A 16,766-nucleotide genomic window follows, 5' to 3' on the forward strand; every position below is an offset into this window, starting at 1 on the left:
TTTAGGGCCCTGAATATATCCTGCCAGCCCTTTCCTAGTTTTAATTGGGATATTCATGGGGGAGGTGTTGTATTGAGTTGTAGGAGTTCTTTATACATTTTGGACATTAACATTTTACCTGGTTTACAAACATTTTTTTCCCATAGGTAGGTTGTCTTTTCACTTTATTGATTGTTTCATTTGGTGTAAAGATTTTTAGTTTTATGTAGCCCACTTCTCTAGACAACCACTGCCAACAGAACGTCTAGAATGTTGCTTTGGATGAGTAAAGGCCCAGTCTCGGAAGCACTACCCCACTGGCCACCCAGAGTTCTGTGGTTCCAGGGAGGAGCAAGCAGTCACAACTAAACACAGGCCAGCAAGGCCTGGAAAGAGAAGATGGCAGTCCAGGCGCTGATCTAGGCCTCTCTACCCTACCACTTGCTTCCTCACACCAGGGTCTGAACCCCCGTGGACTCCACCGACTTTCCCCACACACCGCGAGGTTCAGAGTGTGAGCTGTGAGACTCCGATTTCCAAACTGCATTGCTTTCATGAATGTGATTATTAGGATTTCTGCAGCAGCACCTTGCAGACAGTTGGCAGACAGAGCGCTGGCTTCACGGTCTCACCCTTGCTGGTATATCCAGCAGGTCCACGGGGACCCATGGCAGCCCAGTTTCCATCCCTGAGGCTCTCTCCAACTGGAGAGGCAAGAGGAGGTAGTGTGTCCACCACAGACTGCACATTTAGTGAGCATCTGGGGTGCAAGACGTCTGCCTGCTGCTCTGGAACATCACAACATGCAAAGAGAAGACGTGACTTGTGCCACCAGAGAATTTGGCATCTAGTGAAACCTTCACAAACAATGCAGTGAGAAGTGAATGAGCATCTTCTTGCTCCAGCTAGAAGCCCCATGCTAGGTGCAGGGAAGAGAAGCATCCTTCCTTCCTATAGCGAACCAAGGATAAACATAAGTAGGGTCAAGGGATAACTTCTCAGTCAAAGGAAATATCGGTGCAAGCCAAAGAGAAATGTTAGTCTTGGTCCAACATGAGCACGACTGTTGTCACACTTTGGAAATATATTACCTTTTTGAATAAACAGCTCAGAATCATCATGCTCTTACCAACAGGGCTGTGCGATGAGTACCCGTGTGGAAGGTCCCAGGATGAGAGGCAAGAGGAAGTCCTCATGGGATCAAAGCAACTCTGTACCTGCCCACAGGCCGCTGGCCCGGCTGCTCTCTTGGCTTTCTGCTTTGCCATCTACTGCCAGTGGGGCTGGTTGCCAGGGACAAAGGGGGCAGGAAATTTGGTGCTTTGATATTTTTCAGGATAAATGAAATGCTTACTGGAGAGAGAAGCACTTGCCCTGGAGAATTAACTTCTTTCTTTCATCCTTCCTTCCTTTCCTTTCTTCTTTCTATTCTTTTCTTTTTTCCTTTTTCCTTTTCTTCCTTTCCTTTTATAACTCTCCTTTGCTATATCAACTTCCCACTCTATTTTTCCAAGCATTTAATAAAGTCTTTTGAGAAACAGGCAGGTCAGAGACTTAAGGAAACATATGCCAATACCACTTAGCACATTTCTCTCCCAGACATCCACTTCCAACCCAACCATCTGCTGCTCTGTCAGCCTGAGTATTTATAGCCTCTCACTTTCTCCTCAACAGGCCCCGCTTTCATGCCACGGAATCCAGCTTTGTCTTCCCTCCTGTCTGAAGAAGCAACAGGGTAGAGTTAATTTCTAATCACTGTACCATTTCCTTCCATTTCAGATGTGATGACAAAGTTCATCTAGAAAAAGATTTAAGTTGTATCTGATCAATTTGCTACACATTCATTCTCTATAGAACAAAAATCGCTTCCTGACTTTTCTCATTTGGAGATCCTTTCAGATGGACTTAATGATCAGAATTCAGTAGAACAGTGTATATTAAGCCATTGGCATTCACTCACATTTTTTAAAAGCTGGCTTTTGTCCACAACTTGGGAAGTAATATTATTGACCTAGAAAATCACAGGACTGACAACGAGAGATGTGAACGCTGGCTCGCAAGCGTAATCAGATCCATTCATCCTGGTCTAGCCGGAAGGCTCTCATCTGCAAGGAGGAAATCATCCCTCTCAATTTAGAACTGATCCAGAGACCATGAGTCTGTGGTCTTTTACTGTCAAACTTTTGGGAGCATCCATTTCTCTATTCACATCACAAAACAGCTGGTGGATTCAAGACCCTTGACAAGGAGTCAGCTTTTGAATCCTTTCCTTTGCTGGAATCTGGAAAGGCCCAAGTTCTAGCCTTTTGCCATCTGATCTGCATCATTTGATCAAAGTAGCCCTATGTTGCCCAGACTATGCCACTCCCACTGCCCCTAATCCTGAAACAAACCAGACTGGTAGCTCCCACCATTTAGGAATGTGTCTGAAACAGCCCAAATCTAGGCCGAACTCCTAACAACCTCACAGACCACTTGTCCAGTGTTTGGGGTTTAAAACATGAGGTCTCCCCAGGGACACAAATTGGAGCTCTCTGCTTACACGTCAGGGTCCTAGAGGCGCCTACAGCTGGGAGTGCAGGTAAGGTTACCCAGACAAGTCCAACAACACCCTGTTGTTGGAGCTACCGGGTAAGGGCATGAGGGATGCACATGGGGAGGAGGGTCCGCAGGGTTATCTTTCTTGGGAAATGTCCTCAACCCCATCCATCCATGCAGGAGACAGGTGTGCAGGAGGGGGACCCTGGCAGGCCCCAGAGCACAGACATACGCTGTGGACAGTGGGGTCCAGGGGATGTGTGGGGAGCTGCCCGGTGTTCAAGGGTGCCCATGCCTATGCTAGACAGTGAACACAGATTTCTAAAAGGGATTTTGGACATTCCTCTAACTGTGTCACTCGCTCAAGAGAGAAACAGATGTCTCAGGGGAAGAGACGAGATCATGGAGTTGGCAGTGGGAATGTCTGCCATAGAGGGCTGCAGAAGTGAATCCTCAAATGTTGGGGAGACCTGGGACCCCACGTGGAGAGCGTCCACCTCATAAGGGCAAATTTATCCAGGGTGTCTGCGAAGCCATTTCCTGGCAACATATTGCACTGCAAATGTTCAAATTGTCCCTTCCCCCATCCTGGTCATCCTACTCTGGGAATATGCACTAAGCAAAAATAGATTTAGTTATTTATGACTCTTTTTTTCTTAAAGGAAATAATCTAAATGACCAACTAACTACAGGGAGGATAGTTCAATAAATTATGGCAAGTTGTGACATTTTGAAAGATATAACAATATTTTTATATAATTTTTAGTGATATGGGGAAATAAAACCTAATGTGAAGAAAATAGCATCCTTCTGGCAAACTGTGATGCCAATTATGGACTTTAAAAGGAAGGTTGGAAGGAAATGTAACACAAACTTTCCCATATTCTGTAACCTGTGGTTTGTAGCAATTATAAGGGATTCTTTTTCCTGTTAGATTCTCAATTTTTAAATAATATTTATAGATTTTTTTAGAATTTCTATAAATTACATTGATAAATGAAAAGCAGGATGTTTAAGCCTGCTCTGATCATAGCATCACTATCAACTTCATCAAAACTTATAATCTATAAAAATGACTTTCCATTACTAAGGAACATTTTTTTAAAGATTTTTATTTATTTATTCATGAGAGACAGAGAGAGAGAGGCAGAGACACAAGCAGAGGGAGAAGCAGGTTTAGCAGGCTTCCTGCAGGGAGCCCGATGTGGGACTCTATATCAGGACCCCAGGATCGTGACCTAAACTGAAGGCAGATGCTCAACCACTGAGCCACCCAGGTGCCTCTGCTCAGGAACATTCTTTATCAAATTAATGCACGAGGGCTGAGGTGTAGACCAGATAAGGTGTGTAGAAGCACATGCTGTCTCCATACTTAGCTCTGGGGCAACTCAAACCATCCCCTATCTCGTGATACTGGATCTGAACCAGTGAACAACCAAGGTAGCTTTATGCATAGTCCAGAGGAAAGATGCCTCGGGACCCTGTTAGTCATTTACACTATTTAAATTATACTGTGACTGTAGTGTGAATGGCATAACCTCTTCCTCCTGTATTTAAAACCAAAATCAATTTATAAGTTAACTCTCCAGAAGACTGTAAAATGAACCAGAAATCTAGTGAATCACTGGTGACCCTCAGCATTTTCTTAATCTTCTCAAGTTCAGCTGCTGTCTTGCTCAAATGATTGGAATAATAGTGCTGGCTTTTTTTTCTTTTCTCTTTTCTTTTCTTTTTTTTTTCTCTTTTCTTTTCCTTCTTCTCTTTTCTCTTCTTTTCTTTTTTTCTTTTCTCTCTGCTAGTATTAAATGATATAACGAATGCAGCCTTGCTCAGTGCCGGGCGTAGTCCATGCTCCTCACTATTCTGGAGCCCAGCAAACACATGGGAGAAAAGGCTGTGTCAGAAATGACCTCTTCTCTGTTGAGTCAATCATGGCGCTGAGATGCTCAGCAAGATAAAGTCCTTTCATCACTCATATCGTTGTTCTGTTTTAAACCAAAATGAAGTTCTGTGTCCTGAGGGAAACTCGAGCCATCTTACTCCTCTGACTCGGTGTTTATGGGTCCTGCACTTGGAGTCAATAGTCTAGCTTCTTTGCTCTGTACAGAGGTCTCCATGGAGATCATATATTGTTATTCATCCAGCAATGGTCGAAAAGGGAATTGGGGGAACAGAGAGGGAAAGTGAACAACTTTACATGCAAGGTATTATTTTGCATGATTACATCGATGATGTGAATTCAGGAGAATATCATTGCCCCGCGGAGGCCCCAGAGTCCAGACCAGCAGCCTGTCCTTTCTTTGGGTCCCAAGCATGTGCCTCCAGCCAAGGTTACTCAAGTCCTGCTCATTGACACGACCTGCACTGCACCTGCTTTGCACCAAGTCCTTTGCTCAGTTTTGCATAAGATAAAACCACATGGAGCTCAAGCATCAGAAGGGTTTTTCCAGCATTTTTTAAAAGGCTGCAAACCCATGTAATCACAACAAACACAGATAAGGAGACCATGGGGAAAGAAGAAAAGAGGATGTGTGCCCAGGACAAAGGAAGGGAAAAACCGGAAAAAGGCAGAAAATGGAAATCGCGTGCTGTATTTTAGACTTCACCTTTAAGGGTGTTCTTTGAACTAATTCCTCCATTTGGTATCTACCCAAATTTGTGAATTAAGCTGAACAGGAGTTACTAACATTCCCTTCGCTGGGGTGCAGAGGGATTAAAAATTCTGACCAAGCTCACCACGCATACTTACATACACTCGAAATGCTGTCAAAACTTGGACTTGGGGTTGTGGATAACTTTGGACATCCTCTCATCCTCAGTGTAGACACTACTTAGTCCAGATCTTGCATATTTGTTGTTTCCTCCTTCTGGACATGAGGCCTGTGGCCACAACCCCATGAGATCCTTGGTCAGGCCAGGGCACATTCGAGCACAGCCCCCTCTTGGCACTTTACTGGAGTGGGAGGTCCTGGGACAGCGCTGTAGGCCCTTGCATCATTCAATCCAGGAAACCCTGAAACACACCAGGTGCCCATGATCAACCCAAGTTCTACTCAGTGAATGTAGATGATGGCAAAGTGAAGAAAGGAAAGTCCAGACTTCTGAATGAAACACTTCACTTATAAAGCTGCTAAGAATGAAGGTCTTCCAGAAGTCATCTGCACAATCCCTTACTCAGCCAGGAAATGGTCCCCCTTTAAATGCATGGAATCATGTTGGAGTATTGTGTTGGGCCTTGCACCGATTCATAAATATCTAAAACTTGAAGAAAACAAAACAAAACAAAACAAAACTCACAACTCTGACTTGAAGCCAGGCATCTCAGCTTCCAATCTGCTTCACTAGAGCAATATGCCAACTTGAAGGGAAAAAGGAGTTTCTGAACGTCTTGGGGGCTGAGCAGGAGGTTTGGCCATCTCTGGCTGAAAGGACATGAAGGTCAATGCTACTCTAGAGATTTCATGCTCGGCTTATCAAAATCTTCAGACCTAAGGGTAGCACTTGCTCATTTATATACCAAAGCTTCCCAGGGCCGCATCTGCTTCCTATCAACCACTTGAGATATTCCCAAAGATTTGCTTTCAAGTCAAGATCAGCAATTGCATCTTGGGTGCGTTCATTTATTTGCTCAACAAATATTTATGGGGTTCCTAATACACGCCCAGCATGGTTCTAGGTGCTGAGTGTATAATAAGGAAACAGGACAGGTAATAGCAGCTGGAGTGTGGTGTCCTGCAGGCAAGCTCTTCAGAGAAGGCTGGTGTGGGGAGGCAGGCATCCTGCTAAGCCAATTTCCCTCACTCTTTGCTCTGGCAGCCCCCACCGGGCACCGTGGCTGCAGTCCCCACCTCACTCTGGAGCATTCTGTGGCCCAGCAGCCCACCACCTCCCACCTTCCTGCAGAAACTTTCTCATGGAACACACCCATTACCCTTGATATGCAGGCAGCACGGTGGCTCTTTCCAACAGGAGCTTAATAAATGGCACCCACCTCATCTTCTCACTCAGAATCAGGAGCCGAATTCTATGTCCCTCTTGCACTCTCTGCTGCACAGTGACCAAGGACTAAACACCCTACGTCTTCACCTAAACTTGTTCCTCCAGGGAGTCTAACCTGAGTACCTAAAAGTTGTCCTCTTGGCTTGGCCTCTACCTGCCCATTCCCAAATGGGGACCACAGTGCTAGCATTTCCTTGTGCCTTTTATGTGTCTCCTGTCAATAGAGGAATAGATGGAGTATAGGGGAAAAATAGGAAGCTGAGGAACTTTGGAACACTCTAGGTGTGTAATCGTGCAATTTCCTGTGGGCTCTTATGTGAGCTATGCTGAAGTTATTAGTAGGAATCTAGAGGCGTAGGCATAATTTGGATGATCCATCAACCATACTAGGCAAAACACTGATCCTCCAAGAGCCCCAGTACTGGGCGCAGCACAGAGTCACAACCTAATCCCAAAACAAATCCTTCTGATATTCAGAGGTAAGTAAGAGTCCCCCCAGGGAAAGAGCTTGTCTTTAAAGACAAGAGCAGAGTTTGACTCCTGGGTGATTGGTTTAGGGGTTAGAACAGAAAAATAAAAGAAGAGACAAGATTCATTTTATGGGCCACTAGGGCCCTCATTCATTCAAAAACTTTAATAAAGTCCTCCCAGGTGTCAAGCCCTATGTGTTATGGTCTCAACGTTCGTGTCTTCCCCTCAAATTCATATGTTGAATCCTAAACCCCAATGTGATGGTATCAGGAGGTGGGGGCTTTAGGAGGAGATTAAGTCATGAGGGTGAGACCCTTATAAAGGAGGCTCCAGAGAGCCCTGTGCCCTTTCTTCCACATGAGGACACAGCGAGAAGATGGCAATTGTGAGCCAGGGAGCAGCTCTCACCAAACACCACGCCTGTAGGTGCTCTGATCTTAGACTTCCAGCCTCCAAAACTATGAGAAATAAATGTTTGTTGTTTATAGGCCCCCCAGGTCTGTGGTACTTTTGTCATGTCATCCCCAGTAGACTAAAACACTATGCTAGGTGTGAGCAACACAAAAGATCGTAAAATATAAACCTCCCCTCGGGGCCTTGCAATCCAGCTCGGGTTCTAGGGGAGGGGTCTGTGATGAAAAACCAAGCAAATATTGAAAGAGCTTTTTCAATGAAGCTAATTAAAATATGGAAAGCACAAGATCTCCTTGTTAGAGCAGACATGTGGCAATGTATATGGGAAGATGGGAAGGATGTCTTTGGAGGAAATCGTGCGTGGAGAAGCAGTTACCCAAACAGAGGGGGAGCAGGTCTGGACCACATGCTGGTGGGGAGCAAAGGCCACTCATAGGCAGCTTTGGGAAGGAAAAGACTGGATACTGGACAAAGAGCTGTGTCATGAGCAAGTGTGAGACCATCTTCTTGGGACTTCTAGAGCTCCTAGGAGAGGATTGAGAGGCAGGGCCATCCTGTTTTTGGGATCCTACAATACATTTGGCCACCACTGGTGCATCGAAAGCAGGGCGACTTCTTTCGCTTCTTGGGAAATCTGAGAGTGAACCAGAAAGGGTGTGTGTAAAACAGAAATGCATGTTTTAATCAAAGAAACCCTAAAACAAAGTTATCTTCCTCACTGAATGATATGAAAACCGTCACCATACTTGATGTAACTGTAAAATGGTATGCCATTCACATTCACCTGGGGTCATTTGGATGGCAAAGGAGAGTGGATTTCTAGGTTAGTTAAAATTAGGGTTAGACACACGTAACAGAAAACCACAGATAATAGTTGTTTCAGCAATGCAGAAATTTGCTTCTGTGTCACCTAACTCTGAAGATGGGAAGTACAGAGCTGCTACAGTGGTATTTAGGGACCCATGCTTGGATCTTGCACTCCGACAGTTTCAGTGCATGCATGGCTCTCATTTCCAAGGGCACCTTATGGTCCAAAATAGCTGCTGGAGCTCCAGCCATCATAACCTCAAGGAAGGAAGCAGGAAGAAGCATGGCAGTGATGCCAAAAAGCCTCTTCCCAGTAGTCCGTGCTCTTTGAGAATACTTTGTAGAATAATACCTACATGCAGATATTTTTTACAGTATGATACATAAATACAGTTAATGCATAAAACATACAAAAATGTGTCCATCAACTTTATGTTATTGGTAAGCTATTAGCAGTTTAGCTTTGGAGGGAGTCAAAAATTGTATATGTATTTCCAGCTGCACCGAGTGGGGGTGTTGGTGCCACTAATTCCCATGTGGTTCAAGAGTCAACTGTACTTAATATATTTCCTGGTTCCATGCGTGCTTGTGCGAGGGGCTGACTCATCAGCAGAATACCACACGGAGACGTTTCTGAACAGAATGGACCCTTGCTCTCCAACCTGCTTTGCCTGGTCCCCAGCAAGGAGCTCGGGTGAGGTGGACACAACGGCTTCTCACAGGGCACTTTGTGGCTTTGCTCTCTCCAGGATTGGGTCAGGTTGTTGGAAGCAGAAATCTAATTCCAGGTGGATTCCTATCAGGACAGATTTCCCTCCTGCTTTCAACCATTCAAGCTGTAGACAAAAGATGGTTGCTGAGACTTTCCCCATAACTTTCCTAAAATGCCATCTTTTTGTGAAAGAATAAACTATGTTGGCCGCCCATTCAAAATTTTGAATCCCCCGTGGGAATAATTAGTAGTAATTACTTGTTTATTCCAAGAAACAGTTGTGCATACTGGAATTAGGAAAAAGAACGTTAAAGAAAGACTAAAGACAGAGCCAAAGAACAGAAAAGCAAGCATAGGACACTGTGGGGCCATCCATGTGGATGCCGCTCAAGGGTTCTGCTAAGACATATGTTAAATGGAGCCTCTTCTGAATGGAAAACACGCACCTGCAAAGCTGTTTAACTATGTCAGGGAGAGCACGCGCTGCAGAAACTAATCACACCTCAAATGATTGATCCACTGATCATCATGAGGTGACTTTATTATTTTTAAAAAGATTTAATTGATTTATTTGACACAAAGAGAGAGACAAAGAGAGAGACAGAGAGAGAGACAGAGAGAGAGAGAGAGCACAAGCAGGGGGAGAGAGAGAGAGGGAGAAGCAGACTCTCCACTGAGCAGGGAGCCCAACGTGGGGCTTGATCCCAGGACCCCGAGATCACAACCTGCTTGGAAGGAGGACACCTAACCTACTGAGCCACGAGGCGCCCTGGTGAGGTGACTTTAAATCATGATGGCAAAGACCACCTCTCAGGTCTTTTCCTGCTTCCGTCTGAAATTCTGCAGTGACGAGGTCACGTCTCTGCCTGAAGCTCCCCTTGCCCTGTGTCCGGGGTGGGTGGCCTTTTGGGTAGTTTACACACTCGATGTGAATTATTGTTTGGAACTGTGATTAAATAAAGCCGTAACCTTCAATTAGAGTCTTACCATTGATAATATAGATGACTTTGCAAAGGACAGATGATTGGTCCATCTTCCTCAAAGTGAGGGTTCTCCTTCTAACCGTTGCTTGGGTGGGTTTGCAGCCTTGTTGCTGCAGAAATGGTGAAGGAATAATGACCAACTCTACCTCGTTTTCTCCGATTTTGGTCTTGGTTCCTGTGTGGATTGATTTCAAAGGAAGTCTGTGAAGATTAATCTCTACTGAGCTGCAGTTAGGAAACAAGATTATGGCATTGGCAGCCAAAGGAACAGCTGACTGGGGGGGGGGGGAGAAAGAGAGAGAGAGAGAGAGAGAGAGGGAGTCAAAGTTGCTACATACTATACGTTTTTAAATGGAAAATCCTCACGTTTGAGCGCTTTCTAGGTTTTCTGTGGTATCTCGAAACTTCGCTTGGGAGGAAGCCATCTGATTTCCTCTCCTGTGGTCCTCTCAAGTTTCAAAATACTTCGATGGAAGGTATTTTTCAGCGTTTCCATCAGTGAAGGGCATGCAGTTCTGAAAACTGAAAATCTTTTGCTGTGAGGACAGAAGCACGGGCGGTCTGCCAGTAGATTTATGTGCCGTTTGCCTTTTTAACTCAGAGACCTGGAAAGTCTGACGGTGTCGGCAGCTCATTGGCTTGTAAAGGGATCAGCCCCTCTGCCTGTTTGAAATGCTTCTCTCTGGCGGGCGAAGCTGGCAGTTTCCTGCTTCCCCGGTTAGTAAGAATTAAGACATATCTGTTGTGTTTAAATCAACTCAAGAAACAAAAACACAGTCATGGAATAGGATGTCTGGAAAGGATGTCTTGCTTCTCTTGCAGCGTGATGCAGGGAAATAAGCAGCGGCTTGGGAGTTGGAGTTCAATACTCTACGCATGTGGTGGCTTTGGGGAAATCGCATCACCTCTTTGAGTGTCAGTTCCAGTCCTCGTAAATTAATGATGCAAATATCGATCTTGTAGGTTTGTTGTGAAGTGTACAGAGATAGGGGCCAAGGTACACAAATAGAAGGCATTTTAAGTTGTCCCTTCACTGCTAGATAACTCGAGTTGTTTTGGGGGGGGGTGTCATTGGCTATTATTACAGATAATAGTAGACTGAACCGTCTTGTGGCAGAGAGATTATTCAATCCAAAGGTACCAGGGTCACCTGAGGTCCTGTGTGCTCTGTGCCCCTGGGAGCTTCTCCTTCTGCAGGAACCAGCAGCGTATCTTCCTCTGTTTACTTATGGTGTGCAGGGGATGTGGGAGAGGAAATGGTGAACATGATAGAGGACAAACCCAGTTGCATTAAAGGCATAAGTTCAGAGTCATTATGCAACAAGTAACCATCTTATCAGGCTTTGCTTCAGTAGCTGGGGTCAGTTATATGAAGTCCTTTGCTCTTGATGCCTTCCGCTATGTAACCAGGACGCTACTTTGACAGCAGCATCACCTCATCCACCTGTTGTTTCATAATAGTCTATGATTTTTCTAAATCTTTTTTTAAAGTAATCTCTACACTCAGCATGGGGCTTAAACTCACAATTCTGAGATCAAGAGTTGCATGCTCTATCGACTGAGCTGGCCTGGAGCTCCAGTAATTTTTTTTTTTTTATTGCCTTCAGAGTCTTGTTGTGTGTGTTCTTTGTCAACGTTTCCTCTTTTTTCTCTGTGTGTTTTCCCATACTTACTTTGTCCATATGTGTATATTTTTCTGCGTCCTTCTTTTGTTTTATCACTGATCCAAAATATAAAATTAAAACCCTTTTAAAAATTATTTTAAATTGGTACAGTCACTATAGGAAACAATATGGGTGATCCTCAAACACGTACAAGTAGACTTACCATATGATTCCAGCAATCTCCACTTCTAGGACCATATTGAACAGAAACAATAACACAAACTCAAGAGACATATGGCCCCCCTCCCCTTGCTTCATGTTCACAGCAGCCTTATTTACAATAACCAAGACCTGGAAACAACCCAAGTGTCCATCAATGGATGAAGGAATAAAGAAATTGTGGTAAATATATATACAATGGAATACTATGCAGCCACAGAACATGAGGAAATCCTCACATTTGCAACAGCTTGGATGGACCTTGGAGGAGGCAGGTGCTAAGTGAAATAAATCAGAGAAAGACAAATATGGCATGATCTCACTTGTATATGGAATCTAAAATAAAACAGAGCAAAACTCAGAAAAAGCGATTGGCCCTGTGGTTACCAGAAGTGACTGGTGGGAGAGGGGAGGAGAAATTGGAAGAAGGTGATCGAAAGGTACACACTTCCAGTAATAAGTCCCTGTGATGGAATGCACAACATGGTGACTATAGCCCACATTGTTGTGTGATATACAGGGACCTTAAGGGAGTAAATCCTATGAATTCTCACCAGGAGGAAAAAAATTTTTTTTTAATTTTCTTTTTGTTGTATCCATACAAGAAGATGGATGTGAGCTGAACCTATTGTAGTGATCATTTCATAACATATGGAAATCAAACCATCCTGCTGAGTGCCTTTGACTTTTGCAGTGATGTATGTCAATCATTTCTCAATGAAACTGGAAAACAATATTTTTTCCAGTTAAAGATGGCAGGAGGACCTCATGCAGTTGTCTCCATGTTCTCCTAAAACTTCCCGAAGCAATCCAAAACAGGGTATCTGCTAACAAGCAGTAAATCCACACAGAAAAGGAGACCAAGAGGAGAGGAAATAATGGGGGAAATTTGCAAGCTGGAAATAGAAGGTATCTCTTTGGTAGAAAGAGATGCAAGTTCTAGAAAGATGAATTCTAAGCTTGTAATAAGGGAAGCCAAGAAGCACAATCCAGAAGATTCAGGAATTTGCAGCACTGATATCTCTAGAATAATACTGAAATGGGTTGAAAACAAGAGGATTAGGTGAGAGTCTATATAAGAAGCAGTTGAGTTTTTGATCTCCACTTGCTCCTACCCCATCTGGTAGAAGTCTACAAAGTCCACACCCAACAAGCCCATCTACACAAAGAGCTCCCTGTCGGCATTTTAATGCTCCAGCAGAGGCAGATAGCAAAGGATCACCAGATATCTGAGGAGAGCCTTCCTCTTAAAAAAAAGAGAGTCTGCAATAGACTGAATTGTTCACTGTCCCTGCACCCCACCCCTTAAGTTCATGTGTTGAAACCTGACTCTCCATGTGATGGTATTTGGAGGGTGGGTCTTTGGGGGAGGTGATCAGGTCATGATAGTGGAGCCCACATTGATGAATTAGTGTCCTTACAAAAGAGACCCAGAGAACTCCCACCCCCATCCTCCATGTGAGGATACAGTGAGAAGAGGGCTATGAACCAGGAAGTGGCTTCTCTCCAGGCACCAAATCCATTAGTGCTTTCATCTTGGACTTCTAGCCTCCAGAACTCTGAGAAATAAACTCGTGTTGTTTGTGAGCCACTCAGTCTGTGGCATTTTTGTTACAGCAACCTAAACGGGCTAAGATGGACCAAATTACACAGGAAACAGAAACTTGATCCTATGTAGGGAGAACAAAACTTTAAGAAATATTTAATAATATATGGAGAGAAATAATACATCAAATGGTTGGAAGCAACCCTTGGAAATTATGAAGGCAAGAAGCAACTCGGTAGAAGCATTGGAAGTTAAAATTGAATGGATATACAACACAAAAGAATATAGGGACAAAAAGATAAGATAACTGGAAGATGGGGCTGGGGTATCCAAACATAGAAATGGTAGGAAGGAAGGAAGGAAGGAAGGAAGGAAGGAAGGAAGGAAGGAAATGCTCATACATGATTCAAAGAGTTTTCCAGAATAGATGAACACGAGTTGCAGATTGAAAGGGATTGTTGAGTTATTAGCACTACGAGTGAAAACGGACCTACACTAGGGCACGTGGTTGTGATGTTTCAGAACCTTGGGATGATAGAAAGAAGAGTCTATGAGAATCCTGCACAGAAGAAAATGGCTTCCTATAGAGACATCAGGATGACACAGGCTTCTTAAAACCACACAAGAGAGCCTGAGATTAAAGCGAAGGAATAGCTTCAAATTTCAGAAAGGGAATGAACTTCAATCTAGACACCTACACCCAGGTAAGCAGTCATCCTCACGGGGGGGGGGGGGGGGGTGCAGATTAAAAAAGTGGTTCAGTCAAGCAGACCTGCCACATATCCTTTCTAAGGGAGTTACGTGAGCCATGCCTTGAAGAGGCAGGTACAAGGAGAGGTGAAGGGTAGCACTCAAGAAGGAGGATGGAGGACCCCATGGGGTCGTCATATCCTGGACCTGGACATTGTGGGACCTCACTGGAGCGCACTAAACACACAGCCAAATAAATCCCAGCTCTTAGTAACTCCAGGGGAGACAAAGATGTATACGGGAAAGGAAAAAGAATTGTGGTCTGCTACTTGTCTCAGCGGTGAAGAAGAAATGGTGTTTCCATGATCACAATAAGGTAAACAAAGTTAAATAAAATTATGGTATAACTATATCGGGATGATGAAGCATGGAAATGTATGTGTGTGTGTGTGTGTGTGTGCCTGTATGCACGTGTGTGTGTGTGAGAGAGTCCTCGGATACTCAATGCTGGATTTCCAGAATGAGAAGCTAATAGGGCAAAACTGGAAAGATCAAGAAGCAGCAGTATAAGCACTTTTTGCTACAAATAGACAATATTTCCAAGAGAAACAGCTAAGAACTGTTGAAAGTAATTATGTCTGTGGAGTGGGAGTTTCTTTCAATTATTTGCATGTGATGACTTTAATAGAGATGAAAATAAAAAAAAATAAAAAGGAAAGGAAAAAAAAAGTGGCCAAGAGAGAAATATCAGTTGCAATTCTTCCCAAATAAAACTTTCTTTATAAACAAAATTGTGCTTTCCCTATGTAGATGATGCCAATTTTTCTTCCCTGTAAAAACAAAACAAGATAACAACAACAAAAAATCCTCCCAACAGAAAAAGATATTCTTGGTCTTAAAAATAGCACAACTCAGCCTAAGATTAAAATAACACAACTAATTAAAGGCATTAATGGCTTTGGTTTCTTCATGGAGTTATAATTTACATATAATAAAATGCACCCATTGAAATTTCCTTTTGGTGTGCAACTTCCACCGGAATTGAGAGACAGATGAGGGGGCATTTCCATCACCCCTAGAAGCTCCCTGTGCCCCATCTCAATCCCCACCTGAACGCCCAGCACCCACAGCCCACTTCTTGCTGCTGGAGATATGATTTTGTCCCCTCTGAAGTCCCCTGAGAATGAAGGAAAGACACACAGCCAGTACTCTTTTGTTTCGGGCTCCCTTCTAGCACATTTCAGTCTCAACCATGTTGTGTCCGCCTGCTTCCAGTTCCTTCTATTACAGAATAGTATTCTGTTGTGCGGAATACATGACAATTGGTTTATCCGAGATGAAAGTTTTTCATAGAACTTGGGACAGTTAAATTATTTTAGTCTTCTAGTCTCTTGGTTACAAGCTCTCTCTTCCCATCAGCGAACTCTCTCCATGGTCAATTATCAAAAAGGGAAGCAGGATCTAACGGTGAAGTGAGATTCTTCTGGGGAATCTGGCTCAGTTGCTTAGCAACACACGGAATAACTGTATTAGTTTAGGGGATTCTGAACAAAAAGGTAATCATCTTTTATTCCCAGATAGAGTGGAGACAATGTTATTCCAAGTAAAGTGGGGGAAAAGTAAAAACCACAAAAATGGGGAAAAACACATGTAGTAAATAAAAGCATAATGATGGCTCCTGCGCTCGTACCACAGAGTTCCACTACAGGTTCTGTTTGAGGCCAAGGAATCTTATTTCTCTTAAAGACCATGGTGTGAGGCCCTGGCATGCTAAATGTTTTTAAAGGCACACACACAAAAATGCCAGAAATAATTATAATTCGGGACTGGAATAAAGAGAAACACATTGACCTTTATTGGCATTAATACTTCAAGAAATCAATTTAAGGTGAATGGGAAACGTTTAGGGTGTATGTCCTTCCAAACAAAGAAAGGATTCCGGTAGACATTATTTTTCCACTCCCCGTAGAGCATAACTGTTTCCCATAGTAAAGGCGCTGACTTGTATTTTGCTCACCGGATTCCTTAATCTCCGAAAGCACCATATTCAGTTTGCAGGGGATGCTGCTAACATAAGTTTGTGGGGTTTTTGTGTGTGTGTGTGTGTGTGTGTGTGTGTGTGTGTGTGTGTGTGTTTTAACTTCCTCAGGAGTTTTGCCAACTTGGGACTACTACTTCCTTCTCATTATCTGTGCACCTCTCCCCGCACCCCCATGCTAAAATCTGGCAGAAATAACTCTGCTAAGAATCATGGATTTAATGAGCAGAATATCCCCCAGCCATTTCATGCAAAGTGTTTAATAATCAATCAGAGATCGGTTTCACTTAGTTTTACAGGGTTGAGAGGGAGACAAAAACCCTTCACCATCATTTTTCGACTCTCCCTGGAGCTCTTCCCTACTTACCTCCTGATGACAGATTTCTTGGTTTAAATCATGCCCCAAGGGAAAGGGAACGAAACTCTGGTCCTTCAGTCTTCTGTCAGTGCCTGGGCACCTGGTAAAAGACAGCTTTGCAGTTTCATTTATTTTAGAGGCAAAGTTGGCTACCAAATAATTGGGCTCATGTCCCCCCTTTCCTGGAAGTGGCAAGGATCAGTTCTCCCCAAAGCGTGTTTAATTGCAGCCCTCGAAGGAAAGGAGATAGGAGAACACATCTTCCAGAGCTGCTATCTTTTTATTTTCGGCCTAATTAAAAATGTTCCAGGCTCTCCTGGTCCTGAATCATAAGAGGCATCCACTTGTGTTTTGAATTGCGTGTGCTGTGAGAGCATACAGAGGCAGATAAACAGGAAGGCAGGCCCT

At 43.7% G+C, this 16,766-nt stretch overlaps 1 long non-coding RNA gene across 2 annotated transcripts; it reads right to left on the minus strand.

Annotated features, from left to right (window-relative positions):
- Positions 1–3,613: 3,613 nt before the first annotated feature.
- On the minus strand, positions 3,614–10,472 carry LOC112907543 (uncharacterized). Of its 2 annotated transcripts, none has more exons than XR_003232785.2 (3): positions 10,242–10,466; positions 9,908–10,078; positions 3,614–5,530 (listed from the first exon to the last, which is right to left on the minus strand). It is a non-coding gene; the product is annotated as an uncharacterized lncRNA (long non-coding RNA). The 2 variants fall into 2 exon arrangements; XR_011999966.1 differs by lacking the exon at positions 3,614–5,530 and adding an exon at positions 7,108–9,044 and having other exon boundaries at positions 10,242–10,472.
- Positions 10,473–16,766: the final 6,294 nt, after the last annotated feature.

Source organism: Vulpes vulpes, chromosome 2 (genome assembly GCF_048418805.1).
Source record: "Vulpes vulpes isolate BD-2025 chromosome 2, VulVul3, whole genome shotgun sequence".
Taxonomy (NCBI): domain Eukaryota; kingdom Metazoa; phylum Chordata; class Mammalia; order Carnivora; family Canidae; genus Vulpes; species Vulpes vulpes.